Source organism: Hemiscyllium ocellatum, chromosome 24 (genome assembly GCF_020745735.1).
Source record: "Hemiscyllium ocellatum isolate sHemOce1 chromosome 24, sHemOce1.pat.X.cur, whole genome shotgun sequence".
NCBI lineage: Eukaryota > Metazoa > Chordata > Chondrichthyes > Orectolobiformes > Hemiscylliidae > Hemiscyllium > Hemiscyllium ocellatum.
Window position 1 is genome coordinate 60,082,851 of NC_083424.1, and position 19,295 is coordinate 60,102,145.

The window sequence follows — 19,295 nt, forward strand, 5'->3', positions numbered from 1 at the left end:
GGATGTGAGTGGGCCATTTGTCCCTTTGGTACAACTCTGTCAATCAATAAGGCCATGGGTTATCTCATTGTGGTCTCATTATCTCAATGTATCTCATTCTCTCCATGCACCATCATCCCTCATTCACCTGTCTATGGAAAATCAGAGGGAGCCAGCTCAGTATTATATAAACATTCAGCCATCCCAAACTTCTCGGAAAGAGAATTCCCATTTGAATGAATTCCCACTTTGTGAATTTCTCCTCATTCTCGTTCCGGCTGAGTTTGGAGGGTGTCACCGTTTCCCTTTCTCGTCCCACTCCTCCATTGTTCACAACAAATTTTAAATGTAATCAATTTGGTGATATGGCCAATGATAAAGGTCTCAGACTGGGTCAGGTTCAGTGATAGGAACAAGTCAGTCAGATTTCTTTAATTAGCCACAAGTAACTAACAAAACTTAAGGAGGAACATGGTAGACATGTGGTCAGCACTGCTGCCTCACATCACCAAGGAGCTGAGTTCAATTCCCAACTTGGCGACCCTCGATGTCAAGTATGAACATTCTCCCCATGTCTATGCTCCACCTTCCTCCCACAGTCCAAAGATGTGCAGCTTAGAATGGATTGGTCATGCTAAATTGCACGCAGTGCCCAGGTAAGTTAGAGGATTAATCATGGGAAATGCAGGGTTACATGCATAGGTAGGGGGACATGGCGAGGTGTCGTGCTGTTCGGTGCATCGGTGTAGAATGGGCAGAATGTCCCGCTTCCATACTGTAGAGGTTCTATGACAATGATAAGTTTCAACTGTTCAAACACCCAGTGGGTATCTACCTGATCCACTCTCCCCAAGGTCTTGTATGATTCAGTAAGGTCACCTCACATTTCAAGAATAATCTGTTAAATCCAACATAATATCAATCCTTCATCCCTGTAATACGTGAAGTGAAACATCTCTGAACTGCGTCCAATGTAATTATATCCTTTCTCAGGTAAGGAGACAAAATATTGATCTCACAACGCAGATGTGGTTGATTTTTGTTTTCTTGGAATGCTGTGCGTCTTTGGAACTCTCTTCCCCGCAGACCATTTGAGGCAGAGATATTTAATATTTCTGAGGCACAGACAGAATGTTAATAAATAGCAACAAATCAAGGATTATTGGGGAATAGGCAGGAATGTGGAGTGTGGGGGAAATGCTGACAGTGATACAAAATGACACAGCTCCAGAACATCCAGGAATTTAACACAAAACCGAAGTAATAACATAGACAAAAAATGTAACAATGATAGAATACAGTTCCAAAGGACCATGGAGCCACTCTGAGAGAGACCACATGTGGTGGTTTAAACTGAGGGTCACCACACCTCGGTGATGGTGTGAGGTTGAGACAGCGTCCCCTTCGTGGTAATCTCTGTCAGTGTGGGGAATTGAACCTGCGCTGGCCTCCCTCTGCATCACAATCCAGCCGTCCAGTCAACTGAGTGAGAGACTGTGTAACTGTTACAGGCAGTAACAGGCACAGACTAAGGACAAGAGAAACTTTCATTACAAGGAAGAAGGGTACAATTCAGTTAACTTCAAGATAACGGCTCAGGATAAAAGCGCTCTCTGCCAGGACGAGACAAGTATTTTATAACGAGACAAGTATTTGGAAGCTGTCATTGGCTGAATAAGTGAAATAGCTAGAAATACTAACTGTGATTGGATATCGATAACCATAAATAAATGTAGATATTCAATTGGTCTGTGTAAAATGTGCTTACTATTACATAAAGGTATAAAGCTAATGGCACCCATTGTTATCAGAGTCCGTCTCCAGGGGAAATGCCCTCGAACAGGTGCTTGAAGAAAACCGGGGTAATAGTGCCCGAGTGTCATCTGGTCAGTGACGGGAACCAATGGGGTTGAAAGATTGAAAGTTCCTGTAACATGGAGCTGAGAAAGCTCAGATCAGCCGCGAACACATTAAATGCTAGAGCACGTTAGGAGGGCTGAATGATGGGTTTGAATTGTATGTGACTTGAATAAACGTATGCATTTACTCCTTTCCCTTAGAGGTTACATACGAGGGCATTGCCATTTTCCTGAAAATGGAAATTACTTAGAGTATTATCTGGAACATTCCATGAAAGGCATTCTCCAGAACATTCTATCAACTGTGGGAGTATTGAAACTGGAGAGAGGGGGCGGGGGAAGGGAGAGAGAAGGGGGTTGAAAGGTGCTGCATGCAGTAGTGTAAGTAGTGAAGCATGAGCCTTGTTCTGGGGTAGGGGTAAAAACAAATGTACAATGCGTGTGAGAGAGTAGAGAGAATACAGTGACCCTTATCCTGGCAGAGTGGGGAAGGTTGTTGATGTTTGTCCTGTATGCTGGACATTTCTTCAGACTGCAGATAATGCACTGAGCTGGGTGGGGAGCTCAGACCATGTTTGGCGGGTCTGGTGGTGTGGTATACTCTGGGAAGAGAATGGTCCCCCTCTGTACTAGCCCATCCACCAGGATCTCTGCGCCCCTGTGGACAAACCGTGGTGTAATTGCCCCTTATCGACCATGCTCGGGGTAAACTGTGCATGGCAGCTCCGAACTGAAAAAAACGCAACTGTGTGCCAATTGGTCTTTTAAAGATGACACCAGTGCCTGCAATTTCGGAATATCCCGGGGAATCCGGTTGTTGATGAGTACCTCCAGTCTTCATCAGTGGAAGAATCGGGCTGGTATTCAATGAGAGGGATATCAGGGCGTGGGGTAGGTATTTAATGAGGTGAGTTCAATAAGATAGCAGCACAAAACCAGCTCAGCCTCGTGCAGACAATCCCTCAGTCACATTCAATGAAAATGTTACTGTTCGATTCAGCCCAATCAGTCTTCGACTCTGCTAGCCCACAGTTACAGAGCTGCAGAACAAATGCTCATCCAAGCCTCCATCATCTGAATTCACACCAATATCCCATCCAATCATCATTCCTGGGAATACTGGCTCATGTTGCAGGATGCTGTCAAAGTATCTTCATTTCAGTATTTGGAAACCTGTGATCTTCCACAAAATCTCCCTTTCTCTTTTTCCCAAAATCCTTGTGCTTGTTGGTATTTAAACTGACTCCCCCGCCATCTCTCTCTGGCAGTGATGGAGATATGGAGCAGTAAATGGATAGGAGCTGCACATCCTGTCATTCCAGCATGGGCTGCTCATTTCCCCACACTGAGAGAGTGTTACTGAACAATGCGCTGTGTTGGTGTACACAGCTCTGCATACTGGGAAGGTAACAGGCATATAGATCAATTCGCTATTATTCACTGTACAGCTCCCCATAATGAACAGATGCATTTTTTTCACGTTTGTAGAACGAGCCACTGTTGTGGGCTACATATCACCCCATGCTAGACAGACAGCTTTGTCTGGATTTCTGAATCAATGCACTGGTGAGGTCTATACTGGTCCCCATGTTGGACAGATAGTTCGTGGACAGGTGAGATCTGAACAGCATTCCACCCTGGACAGGTTGCTGGGTTGTACTGATCCTGGTCTGCACAGTGGTCCATGCTTAGCAGATATTTCATCTGGACTTATACGTGTCTGGGCTGAGTCTGTGAGGTGGATTGAGAATGCGATATAATTCCTGATAGAATTATTGGTGCATTCCAATGTCAAACCCCGTATTTCTGCAGCATGTTGTCCATTATGTAAGTATCCAATTAAAACTTATATATCTCTCCTTCTTGCAATGAACTGAGCAGATGCCCAGTAGATTATATGACAAAGGTAGTCGCAACCAGAACATTTTCTTATTTTAAAGGTAAATGTGAGGTGCTGTGTTTCAGATGCAATTCAATGGGTCAAAATATTCGACTTTAAGCAAAACACAATCTATTCAAGCACATGCAGACAAAATACAACAAAAACACGAGGAACCTTGAATAACTTAATTCTACTGGAAGGTTTAACTGAATAATAGTTTATTTAACTAATAAACAATAACTGCTCCAATATGGTAATGTCCTATAAACACACGCATGTCAAAAAGCAAAAATTTAGCACACAGATCGTCTCCCATGCAGTTATCCAATCCAGGAGGAAAGAACATCAAAGGTCAATTCTGAGAGCAATCTCAGAGAGAGTGTAGCAGGCAGGAGAGATTTACTGTACTCCAACCCTGCTGAGTCTCCAGCAATAACTGGCAAAAGGAAAAATATGAAACCTGCTTCTGTGATAGTTTGAACATCACTTCACTTGTCCAGGCAGTGGCTGCAAGAGCCACAAAGAATGGACTGTAACTACACTGACTGTGGTACTGTAGGAGCCTCTCAAAAATACCAAACCCCACCAAAACCGTTAAATGATGGTAAGATAAATGTCAAAGTTCAACATAAATAAATAAAACAAAAAGATGCAATATGCCTAGTGATCAGACACAGACGGCCTTGGAAACCCAGTAATTCCGACCCTTCCAAACCACAGTATAATTGTTGAGTGAGTGAAGAGAAATCATCATCTCACTCTTTCACCAGTGGAGATGTGCCATTAGCCCAATTGTCACCGATGGCAACATCTCATCCAGACCAAGTATTATTGTGATATATAAAGAATGCATGAAATGGGATAACTGGAGCTGTTTGTTTAGTGTCTGTGATGTCAGCCTACGTGACCCTAACTGGAAGGTTTTCGTCTTCCATAATTAAGGGGCTTCTTTGAACCTGTTATCCCATAGTATCAAGGCAGTGTCATCCTCAACATGAGAGGAAGCAGCAGCATCAGAGAGAGGGAGAGGAAGAGAATCTGAGAACATTAGACTGGAATGTTCCACAAAGGATCAGAAGCTTTCTCATTCCTGGTCTTTCCTGGCTTTCTCAGGATTGGCCATGGTTAGAGTTGCGGATACAAGCCGTACTGATGATTATTCAAGTCGGTTACTATCCCATCCTCACTATTGTTGGTGTTCCTGGTAAATCTACCCCTGTCAATTCTATGAACTATGGTGAGGGTTATTGCTATTTCTGCTATATATATTTGGCAAAGACGTAAAATATTATCTTAATTTTCAGTCACAAATTCCTATTCCTTTCAATGTATATCAGACTCCTGACACATAAACATCAAAGAAGGAACAAGATATCTTCAGAACCTTGTGTCTGCGTTTTGCCCTGAACCGTTTTATGTCTCTGTATTCTATCTGCTATAAAACTTGCCTACAACCACTTCTAAAATATCTCCAGTCTCTAGCTCTGCCTCAGTGCTGTTGCTGAATTATCCATCATCTACCCTTTTGTTAAGGACAGAGTTTATGGCTCCTGTTCTTTTCTGACCACACTTCCAGTAACAAATGTTTTGACAGCAAATTTGTTCTCGTCACTACAGTTAGTGGGGACCTGCTCAAGGGATGGCTACAGTGTTCTGTAGCTGATGGTGTTAAAAAGCATAACCGTAAATAAAAACCCGGGACATGTTCAAATGTATCCCGGAATCATTGCAGGAAGCTGGGGAAGAAAATGTGTTCGCACGGGCTGAGATGTTTGTATCATTCCTTAGAGTTCTGGTGAACGGTTTCTGGATAATTAATTCCGATTTCTCTGCACAGATGTTGCCAGACCTGCTGAAATTTCCCAGCACCTTCTGTCCTTGTTATTGATTTACAGAATCTGCAGTACTTTCTTTTTTTTTGTTTGTACATTGACAGCCACGAGTGAGGTGCTGAAGGATTTGAAGACAGCTGATGTTGCAACGTTATCTTTAAAAAGGCTGCCATGAACTACAGGCCAGTGACTCTGATGTCAGAGGTGGGTAAATGTTTCTTGGAGCTTCTGGGAGACAGGATTTACATGCATTGGGAAAGATAAGGATGATTAGAGATAGTCAGCATGGCTTTTTGTGTGGGAGAACTGGTCTAAAAAAGTAGTTTGCATTTTTTGAAGAGGTGACCAAGAAGATAGATGAAGGGCAATCAGCATACACTGTCAACGTGGACCTTAGCAAGCCCCAACATTTGGGAGAGCTAGCCAATTAGATACAACATTGTCTTCACAGTAGGAGGCAGAGGGTGCTGGGAGAGATTTGTTGTTTCTACTGGTCGCCTTTGACAAGCGGTCTGGCTCAAGGAGCAGGATGCTTTATTTCATTGTTTTTGTAAATGATTTCGATGGGAATGTACAAACCTTGGAAAGTAAGTTTGTCGGTGAACCCACCAAAATTATTTGTTATAGTGGGCAGAGAGGAAGGTTGCGGAAAAGAATGGTGGCTCAGTTGTTAGTACAGTTGCCTCACAGCACCAGACCCCCAGGCTCGATGCCAGCCTTGGGCAACTGTCGGTGGGGAGGTTACACGTTCTCCCTGTGTCTGCGTGGCTTTCCTCCAGCTGCTCCGGTTTCCTCTCACAATCCAAAGATGTGCAGGTCAGATGAATTGGCCATGCTAAATTGCCCGTAGGTTAGGTGCATTAGTCAGATGGAAATGGGTCTGGGTGGATTACTCTTCGGAGTGTCGGTGTGGACTTGTTGGGCTGAAGGGCCTCTTTCCACACTGTAGGTAATCAAATCTCGATCTACTGGGCCAGCGGGCCGAGGAATGGCAGATTGTGCTTCTTTCAGTTAAATGTGAAATGTTGTGCTTTGTTAGGCAAACCAGGGCAGGATTTACACAATTAACTGTTGGGCCCTGGGCAGTGTTGTTCAACAGAGAAACACAGGTTGCAGGTACATAGTTCTTTGAAAGTGGAGTCGCAGGTAGACAGGTAGGGAAGAGGGTATTATACACGCTTACCTTCAACTGATACACCATTGAGTATAGGAATTGGGACGTTGTGTTGTGGCTGTGCAAGAGAATGGTAAGGACACATTTGGTGTACTGAGTACAATTCTTGTCACCCTTCTATAGGAAGAAGTGAGGACTGCAGATGCTGGAGATCAGAGCTGAAAATGTGTTGCTGGAAAAGCGCAGCAGGTCAGGCCCTTCTTCAAGCATGCCCGAAACGTCAATTCTCCTGCTCTTTGGATGCTGCCTGACCTGCTGTGCTTTTCCAGCAACACATTTTCAGCCCTTCTACAGGAAGTATGTTATAAACTGGAAAGGGGACAAAATATTTTAAATGATATGGCGGAGACGGGAGGTTTTGAGATATAAGGCAAGTCTGTGATTTTGTTCCCTTTCCCTAGGAGGATGTGTAGAGAATTGGAGGATGATGTGCCAAAAGCAGAAACATAGAACTATTTCAGTTTAGGAAACATGGTATAGAGAATTTCTGATGCTGATGTGGGACTGCAGAACACAGCAGCAGCAGAAGCATAATTACATTCCACCACAAGCTGCAACTTTTTCTTCTGGGGATAATCCCTCAGTCTGCCATTACTACCAAGTCGATCTATGGTTCGGTGATGAGTGTGGGTCCACATTCGAGTCAGAACCATGTGTACCTAAACCTGATGGCAAACCATTAAACTACCGCACTTACTGCTTATATTCCAAGCAGTTGGACTAACATCTGACAGAGAGGGTGAAATAACCCCAAGACAACAGACCAACAGTCCAGCCACATTCAGTCAAAAGTGGTGATGGACGGTTAACCAACTCACTGCAGAAGATGGCTCACAATATCCCCATCCTAAAAGGAACAGCGCTGTAGCTCAGTGTAACAGACAAGGATGTAGTATCTGCACCATCCCCAGCCAGAAGCATTGAATCTTTGATCTACCTAACCCCCACATGATGCTCACAGCATCACAGATGCCAGTATTCAATCAATTCAATTTTCTGCACGTGACGTGAAGAAACAACAGAAGACAGTAAACTGACAAAGTCAATGGGCCCTGACATCATTCCTGCAATAGGACTGAAGACTTGTGCTGCACAACAAACCGTGTCCCTGGGGAAGCTGTTTCATTCCAGCTCCAACTCTGATATCTCCCTGGCAATGTGGAAAATTACTCAACAATGTCCCATTCCCCATGAGGGGAATAATTTCAATCAGAACATGCACCACTCCCTCAGACTCATCATGACAGTTAAATTCATGGAAGTTCTTCTTGACAGCTGCTCCTTCATCGGGTTGTGTACATTTGGAGGTTTGGTTCTAAACCCCGGATACAGGACCAATCTTTAGCCTTCATATCGGAAAAGGGAACGGGAAGTATAGTCCTACTGACCCTGTAGAGGCCTCCTTCCTAACATCTGACAGCTTGTGACAACCTTTACAGAGCTTTCTCACAGACTGCACAGAAGGATCGGGAAACGAGTGAGCCATTCAACACATTAAGCATCCCCCATTCCGGTTCATGGCCGAACATCTCCCTCATGCACTCCTCCCAAAATGTATGCATCCCCTAATGTTATCAACCATTGGAAAAATATTAAATATCAACTTCAGCAGTCCCTTCGATCCATCGTTTTGTACCCCCATTCAATGTAATGTTGTCTGATCCTTTATCTTCAAACCATGGTCCTGCGCTGTCTCTACCCCTTTAGTGTCTATGTATATTCAATGCATTTGCTCTCACAGGCTTGAGTCGGAGAGAATTCCCCAGGTTCACCAGTCTCTGGGTGCAGACATTTATTCTCGTCTCAATGCAGAGTGGCCTATCTGCACCTCATAATGTGGCCTCTTGTTTCTGACGTCCCAGCCAGGGGAATTATCATCCTTGTTTCCAATCTGCCTCACCGTCACAGGTTTATATTATTTACTCAGATCGCCACTCATTTTCCTTAACCCCTTGGAATACAGGCTCAGTCCACACAAATTATGTTCCCACAACCGACCTGATATCCCAGAGATCCTTCACTGCACTCCCTGAAGGTCAGTGTTGTCGCTTATTAGGTACAGAAATCAAAACTGCACATAATGTTGCACAATGTTAGATATGTGTTATCACCAAATTGCAGCTGCAGTAAGACACCTTACTCCTGTATTCAAATTCCCATGAAATGATGGTCAACACACCTAAATGTTGCTTTCAGTGACTAGTGTGCAAGAAGATCCAGATGATTCCCAATCTTACAGCGAACCACGTAGTGAGTATATGTACACTAGTCACTGCATCAATGCCATTCCCAGTACTGATCTCTGGCGCCAGAACTCACAGCTGGGCATGGAGCTCGAAGGTCTGTGCAGATGAAAACAAGAAAATCAGCATAAGTCCCTTGAAAACAATATTTTTTAACCAACCCTTTTTCAAATGGCAGGCTACTGTTCTATTTTCAGATGTATTGGGAATACCTGGAGACCAAGGCCCAATTCCTGTCACACACCACGATGCGTCCACCCCAAAAATAGTGTTCTCACACACAGGGATCAGTGCAGAAACCCCCTCTTGACTTCCTAGTTTACTGACCTTCATTGAATACTCCCTGTCCGTGTTCTTACTTCTGAAGTGCATCACCTCATACTTATCAGTGTTGCATTGCATCTGTCATTGATCTGGCCATTCCATCTGCATGTTCCTGTTACATAAGACCTTCCTCCTCACTGTCAAACAAACAATTATTTACCATATTCCCTCACCACCCTCAACATTCACACAGCACTGATTCCTGTGCTACACGTCTTCAAGTCACATAAACAGCCTTCTGCCACCTCCCTCCTTCTCCTTCTACTGAGTTGGTTTTGGATATAAATTGCCAAGTTAACCTTGATACCAGAAGATTTTAATTAATTGATCAGTTTCCCATGCGGGGCTTTGTCAATATACTTGCTGAGAAAACCATTAAAATAACCTTGAAAAATTCCAATAAAGTTCATTAGGGATGACTTCCCTCCGATAAAGCCATGGTGATTTCCTTGATGAAACATTGCCTCTGAAATGGAGATCAATTTATCCTTCTTTATATTCTCCAATAGATTCCCTAAAAGTGAACTGATGCTCACTCATCTATAGTGCCCTGGTCTTTCTGCACCACTCTTCCAGTACAGTGTAGGGACCAGTGCTGGGACAGCAACTTTTTACAAGATATATTAATGATACAGAAGATGGTATTAATAGTAACATTAGCAAATTTGCTGATGATACAAAGCTGGATGGCAGGGTTAAATGTGATGAGGATGTTAGGAGATTACAGGGTGACCTGGACAAGTTAGGTGAGTTGACAGATGCATGGCAGATGCAGTTTAATGGATATAAATGTATGGTTATCCACTTTGGTGGCAAGAACAGGAAGGCAGATTACTATCTAAATGGAGTCAAGTTAGGTAAAGGGGCAGTACAAAGAGATCTGAGTGTTCTTGTACACCAGTCAATGAAGGTAAGCATGCAGGTATAGCAGGTATAGCAAAGAAGGCTAATAGCATGCTGGCCTTCATAACAAGAGGGATTGAGTATAGAAGCAAAGAGGTTCTTCTGCAGCTGTACAGGGCGCTGGTGAGACTGCTCCTGGAATATTCTGTGCAGTTCTGGTCTCCAAATTTGAGGAAAGATATCCTGGCTATTGAGGGAGTACAGTGTAGGTTCACGAGGTCAATTCCTGGAATGGTGGGATTATCTTATGTGGAAAGATTGGAGCGGCTGAGCCTTTACACCCTTGAGTTTAGAAGACTGAGAGGTGATCTGATTGAGTCATATAAGGTTATTAAATGATTGGACACTCTGGAGGCAGGAAACATATTTCCGCTGATGGGTGAGTCCCGAACCAGAGGACGCAGCTTAAAAATACGGGGTAGGCCATTTAGGACAGAGATGAGGAGAAGCTTCTTCAACCAGAGAGTGGTGGCTGTGTGGAATGCTCTGCCCCAGAGGGCAGTGGAGGCTCAGTGTCTGGATTAGTTTAAGAAAGAGTTGGATAGAGCTCTCAAGGATAGTGGAATCAAGGGTTATGGAGATAAGGCAGGAACAGGAAACTGTTTGAGGATGATCAGCCATGATCATAATGAATAATGGTGCAGGCTCGAAGGGCCGAATGGCCTACTCCTGAACCTATTGTCTATAACCGCATCCGTCCTCTAGCTTCTCTTCCTGTCACCAGATTCAACAAAAAAAATGGTCAGGTTCTTTTCTCCCTTGTCTCCAACAGCAGCCTGGGATAAAACGCGTCTGGATCATTTGTCCAATTGTTAGACCAGTCAAAACCATCAGTCCCTGATCACATCTTATATCAATTTGCTCAATAACTTCCCAGTTCATCTTCTCAAATTCTGTCCATGCCTCCTCCTTCACACACAGATTGTTCTCTTGGTTTCTAATGAGTTCTAACTGTTCGCTTGTAATATTTTTCTGCTTGATGTCCTTGTGGAAAATCTTAGGACTCTCCCCAATCTTGCCTGCTCCCAGATCTCCAAGTCCCTGTTTTATTCAGCCCTTTCTGTGTGAACTTCCTCGTTTTCATTAAGATTGCTTTTCAATCATGGAAACTCTTGGTAACACAGGCCGCGTTCCCTCACCAAGCAATCTTGCCATCTGTGGGATTAATCAGGTGAATGTCCATTCAGTATGTGTTGCCAGTATATTCTTCCCTAGATCAGGACACCGAAACTTTACACAGTATGAAAGACACAGTCTCACCAATAGTCTGCGAGACAGGACATATTTACCTTTAATAAGAGTAAATTACTGCAGATGCTGGAATCTGTACTGAATGCAAGAAACACTGAAGCTCACAGCGGTTCAGGCACCACAAATGGAGTGAGAGCAAGCTAATGCTTCCAGCCTGGATGACTGTTCGTCATCTACATTCTGATTCCCATTAAATAAAGGTACACCTAAACTTTATCTTCCTGATGACACATGTTACTCCAATACCCATTTCTTCAGTTTCTTTCTAATAGTGTGTTGTGACAGTTCTTTAAAAATAAGCCTCCTGAATATACAATTATATCATATCTGTTGGTTCTGCATTGTTTATATCGACAAGAAATAAAAGTCTGAAAATTATAACTTCTCTTTCATGTATGCATTCTCTTGAAGTTTGCTATTATTTTCTAAGTGACCAACACCACATTTGTTATAATAGAGTTAAACATATTCCCTCCTGTGCATGCCAAGTTACTTGCTCTATACTTCCCCACTTATCCTTTTCTTCCCTTTTTGGATAGTGGAATATATTTATAACTTTCCAAATTGCACAGGAGAAGTACTGTGATGCCAGTGCACTCAATTTGTGTATTGCTTCTTTCCCTGAAATTTCATTATGAAGTACATTTGGTCTGTCAGACTTATCAATCACTAACCCGGTTATGTTTTCAAACACACCTCGTTACTAATATGAATGAGTTGAATCTTTAGTTACGCAAGTCTCATCGTCATTTTGTATTTCTGGGAGATGTTATGTATTCCTCCACGAAGCCAGACACAATATAACGACTTAGTTTCCCTGCAATTTCTCTTTTATCAGCAATAAATTATCCTATCCACATTTGTTCCACACTGCTTAACATTTCACGTGGCTTTAATTTTCCTTTCAAATATTGTTAGAAGCTTTGCATCAGTCTTTATGTTTCTTTTTAGTTTGCATTCTTGATGTCTTTTTAATGCCCTGATCAATTTCTTAGTCCTCCTTTGTTCCAATGAATCCATAATATCTGCCATTTTTCAGAACGACTTTCCTTGATATAATACAATTTTTAACTTGGTCTGTTAATCACGGTTGAGTCACCTTGCCCTTTTTCTATATGCGCCTTGTATACCATGCAACTTATAGTGTTTCAATAAATGAAGGGCTGCACGTTGACATAGTGGTTATCACTGCTGCCTCATAGCACCAGGGACCCGGGTACGATTCACGCCTCGAGCACCTGCCTGTGTGGAGTTTGCACATTCTCCCCGTGTCTGCGTGGGTTTCCTCCAGGTGCTCCGATTTCCTCCCACAGTCTAAAAATGTGCAGGTTAAATGATTTGGTCATTCGAAATTGCCCATAGTGTCAGGCGAAGAGGAATGGGTCTGGGTGGGTTGGTGTGGACTTGTTGGGCCGAAGAGCCTGTTTCCATACTGCAGGGAATCTAATCAACAGAAAGTTCCCGTCTTCCTGACCCACTTTTAAAATTGCCGCCTTGCTCCTCATGCATTCATGACCCCAGTCAGATACATGTAACTTAATTTTAAAAAACTAGTTTGCATTCAAACGTCATGTGCATTCCATACATTAAGATGTTTATTCCCAAAAGCTCCTTTTCCGCAAGGCTGTCAAATACCTTTTCTGATCACACAACATCAACTTCAAAACACCCTGATCTCAAGTTCACTGTTCAGCATATTGTTCAAGGAAAGCAGCTCATACACACTCATGAAACCCATTTTCCCAGCATTAACATTAACTTTGATTCACATTGTTTCGATGCGATTTTAATTTCTACATAATTACTGCAGTACCCAAAATTTTGCATGTTTATTTTCCTATTTTATAACAGACGCAGCATTTGTGTCACAATATTGACCTTGATAAATACCTCCCATCAATATTTGCTTATCCTTGCTGTTTCTCAGCTCTATTTTAACAGATTCTGTGGAATCTGAGCGATGTGGGATCGAGGAAAATCAGTGGCGATTCAGGAGAAATGTTTGGTGAAGGCATATTTGAACATTGAAATTATCTCGCCTCATCCTACCCGTTCTTCACAAGTGTCATTCTGACATTTTCACCAGTTCTCCCGTTATGCTCGTGGAGTTGAGAAGAGCAAAATATTTCAACAATACTGTGCATTCCCTCAGACAACTGAGACCGCTCTAACCTGGGGGGGAAACCTCACACCAGGCAGGTAAAGTGTTGTTGGTGCTGAACAGGACCTCAGTACAGTCACACCTGGAGGAGCATGTACAGATTTAATCTCCTCACTGAGGAAAGGATATATGAATTAACCCAGAGATTGTTCCCTGCACTTATTTCCACCGTGAAGACTTTAATTGTTGAATCTCTACAGTGTGGAAGCTGGCCATTTGACCCATCGACCCCACATTGAGCCTCAGGAGAACATCACATCCCAACCCGAAACACGGTCCTCGACCAAGCAATCTCTGTAACACTGCATTTTCCATGATTAGTGGATCTAGCCTGCACATTCCCGGACACCTTGGGTAATTGTGCACAGCAAATCCACCTATTCTGCAAATTTTGGGACAATGGGTCAAAACTTGAATATCAAGTGGAAACCTTGGCAGACACGGGGAGAATGTGCAAACTCCACACAGTCAGTTAACTGGCGGGAATTGAACGCGGGTCTCTAGCGTTGCGAGGCAGCAGAGCTACATTATGTTGATCTTAGAACGTGCCTACATAATAAAGGAGCAGCACACACTTGTTTCTACCGAGGGTCCTTTCCCGCGTGAGGTGAATGTGACAAATACCAAATTACAGAACCACAGTGTGGCCGCTGACTTTCTGAAGCCTCTGCGTTGTCCCTCATCATAGATCACATTGCAAGAAACAGATTACATTTTTGTCATGTTCAATTTAAACATAGCTCACTCACACGAAGATTCAGCATAACACGCAATTAGCACAAATGGAGTGATGGGATTCAAGCCCACAGCTACTTTCACAGTGAAGCTTACAAACAGCGCCTTATCTTGCTCGGCCACGCAAAACTGAACCCATGAACAGAATTTGAATCGAGCTCCTGAGGACATTACTCCATTTCTGGCTGCATAGGGAAGTGCACACATACCAGTGCACAATCACCTCAACTGAACACAACATTGTCTGATAGGGAGACAAGCCCAGCTTATAGGAGTGGGAGCGTTGTTACCTCCAAACACAGGAAGCATGTATAATGGATAATTAACAAAATTAACATTTGCTGTGTAATCCGAAAGAGATTACTTTGCTAAATCTGACACTTTGCTAAAATGTTAAATAGTCAGGGAAAACGCCGAATGTTCCCAGTTCTTGTCCTTGATAAGGATAAGCGAAATGCAGCATTAAAAGAACATGTGAAAGTTGTGCAGCCCCTCACATACATCATCTTGCCAAGTGTTTTGAGCCCCCTGCAGAAGTTACAATAAACCTTTCTCTTTGCTCTTGCTAGCATTTGAGTTGAGTCGATTTAATTTCCAAACTGCAAACTTGGGGGCTTGTCCGGGATCCCACGACTGGGTAAGAATCTGAGTATTCCCAGGAGGTGTAGGCGCCAGCGCGTTGAAGGGCGTTCACTTCTTCTCGAGCACTGAATTGGCCCCTTTGTGTGAGAGGACTGGGAATCTGTGGATCGCCCACCACCGGGGTTTCAATCGAATAGGGCCAGGGTAAGAGTTGTGGCTTAATTAATCCTACATAGAGACTCATTCTCAGAGAATAAATAAAGCAGGAAGAGGTTCCAGTGAACTTTCGCATGGTATTCGAGTAAAACCCAAGGGAAGGGATTGCCGTCTCTACAGTGCTTTAGAGACAGCAAGTTTAAGGATAGTTTTAGACTTTGAACCATCACTGCCTGAGTTAGACTCGCCAAAGCTGTACCGGACATGTGGTATCTTGGTTTGCGAAACCCAAGGCATTGAGGCTGACGCGCCCAATGTGAGAAGGAACCTCTGGAGGTGAAGGCGAGTCAGAAAGGAAAAGATAACAGTACAGAGAGAGAAAGAGAGAGAGAGAGAGAGAGAGAGAGAGAGTACAAAAAGAGGGAGAGAGACAGCTGAACACTTTTCCAGTAAGGTTGAAAATTGGCTCCAGCAAGAGCAAACAAAAAGAAGGGTCAGAGAGGACTTGGAATGGTCAACCAAAAGTACAGTACGTGTTAAATAATTACACCCCAGAGTCTGTAAAGCAGTTAGAATTGTGGAGTAAGGAATGTGGTTTTTCGGAGGGTGGGTGTTTTAGTTGAAGGCAGTTGGAAACATTGAAGTCACGGTTGGAGATGAGAGAGAAGGAGAAATGGAAGGGGAGAATAAAACCTGTGACCTGGAGTGCTTATTACATGTGGAAGGCTGAGGCTGATATCAGGGAAAGGAAATCTCAAGTAAAAGATAGATCAGATACGCGTATAAACACTAGCACACATGCAGATGTGCGCGGGAAACAACCTTATGAAGTTGTACAAGTGTAGGTTTGCTCGCTGAGCTGTAGGTTTGATATCCAGGCGTTTCATTACCTAGCTAGGTAACATCATCAGTGGTGACCTCCAAGTGAAGCGAAGCTGTTGTCTCCTGCTTTCTATTGATATGTTTGTCCTGGATGGGGGTCACAAACCTTACAAAAACCTTAAGTCTGTTCCAGATCCTGACCATGATGACTGCCCTCCGAGACCGACAGTCCCCCCTACAAGATCGACCTGCCGAAGGTCCCAAGTCAGCGGCCGCCGCCTTAGGGTCTGCTGGATCACCAACAGCCTATCGTACCTGCAACCAATTGAAGCAAGAAGCCCAAAATGAGAATGGCCACTCCAAGACTGAAAGACATCCAGGACCTGCTCGTGATCAGTCCACGACGGACGATAAGTCAGACAGTGAGAATACTGACGTGCGATCATCTCAGCAGGTCGTTCTGCAAACACCATGGGTTGAGGTTGCAGGTCCAGAAGGGCACCCAGTGCTGGTCCACAGATCATGGGCAAAGAAGGATTTGGAAAGTGCCTATGGGCAGTTGCCTGACCCATGCGTGGTTGGAGGTAATAGGTTTGCTGAAAAAATAAAAAAGATGTGTGTCGAGTTTCGTCCCACGTCACATGAGATGAGACACCTCCTGGCACAAAGACTGGTGCCGATGTCACCAATATCATGTATAAATGACCAGCCATAAACGTCCATGCCAGATCAACCGACCCACAAGCGTCAGAGAACAGAGACTTAAATGCTTTTGTTGCAGTGCTGACAACTGCCTGTCAGGAGGCATTCCCAACGCGAATGGATATGACCAAAATTGCAATGTTTAAACAACAAGAAGGTGAGACAGTGTCCCAGTACCTTACCTGCCTCAATGACGTCCATAACGCCCATGGTAGATGGAGACCACCCGAGGACATGACGGCAGCAGAAATCACACCGTATGAAGCACACCTGAGGAACAGCTTCATCAATGGAATGAACGACGAAATAGCCAAAACGGTAAAAGACACATGTATTACCTGGGAGACTGGAAAGCTGAATTTGATAGAACAACATGCGATCCATGCTGAAAGAAATGCTGGTGCAAGGGAAGGATAAGCAGAAACTAAAGAAGGAGCAGCAAGCACATAAACATCAGCTAACTGTGATGCAAATGGTCAGCTGTTGGAGGGAGGGGCTGCAGGGAGCGACACAGGTGTGGAGGTCGTGGAAGAGAAAGGCGAAGGGGTCTTGGAAGAGGCGCTGGCAGAGGTAGATCTGGCGGGTATTTTGTTTGTGGAGCAATGGACCCCTGGGCAAGACAGTGTCCGTACAGACAATCCCAATCGGCCCTGGAGGCTGGACAGCAGGGTTACTGACAGGGGAATGCTGAGGTGGAGGAGGGCAGGCCACAAGGTACAGGTATGCTTCTCTCCCTTATGCTTGGCAACGAAGGCTCGCTTATGCTAATCTCTTCCACTAAACGTACGGGCACTGAAACAAGTTCCAAGGCCATATTGAGCACTGAGATTGCGAAGTGTGGACTATATGTTCAATATAACAATGATACGTATAAGTCGATGCCTACCTCCATGTTATATGTGGAACGTACATCAGTTACCTTTTTGATAGATACAGGGGCAACATATTCCGTCCTTAAATTAAGCCAGTTCAGAGAAACGACCTAAATAGAGATGAGTGGAAGGCTCCTGAACACAATGGGTGCATCAGAAATCATGATCTGAGAGAGATTTTCGTCAGCCCAAATTTGTGAACCTCATACTGGGGAAGCATTCCAATGCTCATTGTTGTTATCTGATGTCTGTCCTTTAAATCTGATGGCTCGGGATCTCATAGTCAGTCTGAGGTTGGATTTGATCAGTACCCCGAGTGTTTGCACGTAATCCAAATGGAATATTTACCCGTGCAGGCTGTAAAATATGACCCACGACCCCTGATGTATGTCTATGAGTGGCGATTAATCCAAAGAACAATAAGTTCAGTGAGTGATTCACTTGCCCTGGAAATAAGTAACCATATTAATCCTACTAACACCGATTTTCTTGCTCGGGACATGCTGCACTGCACATCACATATATACCACGATGGCCCTGACGAATCATATGGAAAGGATTGGTTCAGGAGATTCGTTAAACCAGATCATTTGTTATTGTGTTTATTTTATTGGAATGATGACAGATGTGCAGTCAGTGTGAACATATCTAAAATATCTATCACAGCAAGCAGACACTTCCTTTTTGATGTGGAACACTTTTTCCTCACGTGTCACTGGCGAAGGTGTCCAGCGACAGGTGGCACGAATTGGGACCATGGGTGATAAAGGTACAAAGGTTGGGTCTTCAGGGACGATGTGGGTATCTGGTTCAATGCAGATATGCGGACTAAGGAAGAAACTAAGTTGGCTAACCCAGGCAGATTGGACAGTCCAGATAACCCCCGCTAGTCCTGAACAGCGTAGGAGGGTAGACTGGCGTTTCCCTCAGATAGAAGTCTCAGACCCAAGATTAAAAACGGCTTCTACGGAGTTGTGGGCAAAAGGCAAACATGGTGTAGGGCTCAGACGAGGCTGTGAATCCCTGGGAATAACCCTGAAGTCCGGGTATCGTCCTTGCAGAGCACAATAACCGTTACAACCCGAGAAAGAATCACTCCAGTCTTTGAATCCCTCCTAAAGGCTGGAGTGATAATCCCCTGTGAAAACTCACCGGTGAGAACCCCCTTTTTTGGTCAAAAGGCAAACATTCCCGGTGAACTGGAGGAATGGAGGTTTGTTCAAGACCTGCAGGCTGTCAATAACGCTGTTGTCCCGCGTGCCCCCAATGTTCCCAACCCCTATACCAGAGTAACTCAAGGTACACAGGACAGTAAATGGGTCTCTGTCGTGGATTTAGCAATGCCTTATTTAGTGTACCGGTACACCCAGATAGTCAATTCTGGATCGCTTTTTCATTCAAAGGGAAATCATATAGCTTCACGCGACTTTGTCAAGGTTACTGTGAGGCCCCCATCACTAGGGGTCCCCCAATTAAACCCCGAGGCCATAGAAAAACTTACTTCAGTCCTTGAATCCCTCCTAAAGTCTGGAGTGATAATCCCCTGTGAAAACTATGAGTCCCCCATCATATACAATGAGGTTTTATGCAGGAGTCTGGAGACTCTAGTTTTAACCCTGGGGTCAGCGCTTCAGTGTAATAGCAGCACTGACAGAGGAACAATGTGAGAAGGATACACTTGCATTGCTCTGCAATCTAGCGAGGGAAGGGCATAAAGTTAGTCTCCCAAATTCCAATTTGTGCAAAACAGGCGAAGTTTTTAGGTCACTTAATATCTGAACAAAGGGAAGGCCATTGATCAAGACACAGTTCAAGCAA